Source organism: Dipodomys ordii, unplaced genomic scaffold (assembly GCF_000151885.1).
Source record: "Dipodomys ordii isolate 6190 unplaced genomic scaffold, Dord_2.0 Scaffold364, whole genome shotgun sequence".
In the NCBI taxonomy this organism is placed as follows: domain Eukaryota; kingdom Metazoa; phylum Chordata; class Mammalia; order Rodentia; family Heteromyidae; genus Dipodomys; species Dipodomys ordii.
Window position 1 is genome coordinate 3,746 of NW_012267580.1, and position 809 is coordinate 4,554.

Here is an 809-nt window from a genome sequence, read left to right on the forward strand (position 1 = left end):
GAGCAGCAGGTGGAAGAGGAGGAGGAGGTGGAAGAACAGGAGGAGGAAGAGGAGGAGGAGTAGGAGGATGAGGAGGAGGAAGAACAGGAGGAGGAAGAGGAAGAGGAAGGGGAACAAGAAGAATAAGATGAAAAAGACGGAGGAGGCGGAGGACGAAGAGGAGGAAGAGCAGGAGGAGGAAGAGAAGAAATAGGAAGAGAAAGAAGAAGAGGGAGAGAAGGAGGAAGACGAGGAGGAGGAGTAGACAGATGATGAGGAGGAGGAGGAAGAGAAGGAAGAGGAAGGGGACATAGAAGAGGAAGAAGTAGAAGAAGAAGAAAAAGAAGAAGAATAGGAGGAGGAGGAGGAGGAGGTGAAGGAGAGCGGAGGAGGAGGACAGCAGAGGAGGTGGAGGAGGAGGGGTAATAAGAGGAGGAGGAAGAGGAAGAGGAAGGGGAAGAAGAAGAGGAAGAAGAAGAAGAAGAAGTGGAGGAGGAGGAAGAGGAGGCGGAGGAAGAGAAGGAAGAGGAAAGGGAAAAAGAAGAGGAAGAAGAAGAAGAGGAGGAGTAGGAGGAGGAGGATTAGGAGAAGGAGGAGAAGGGCAGCTGAGGAGGAGGACAGCAGAGGACGCGGAGCAGGAGGAGTTGAAGTGGAAGAAGAAGACAAAGAGGAAAGAGGAGAAGGAGAAGGAGGAGGAGGAGGAGGAGGAGAAGGAGAAGGAGGAGAAGGAAGAGGAGGAGGAGGAGAAGAAGGAAGAGGAAGAAGAAGAAGAAGAAGAAGAAGAAGAAGAAGAAGAAGAAGAAGAAGAAGAAGAAGAAGAAGAAGAAGAA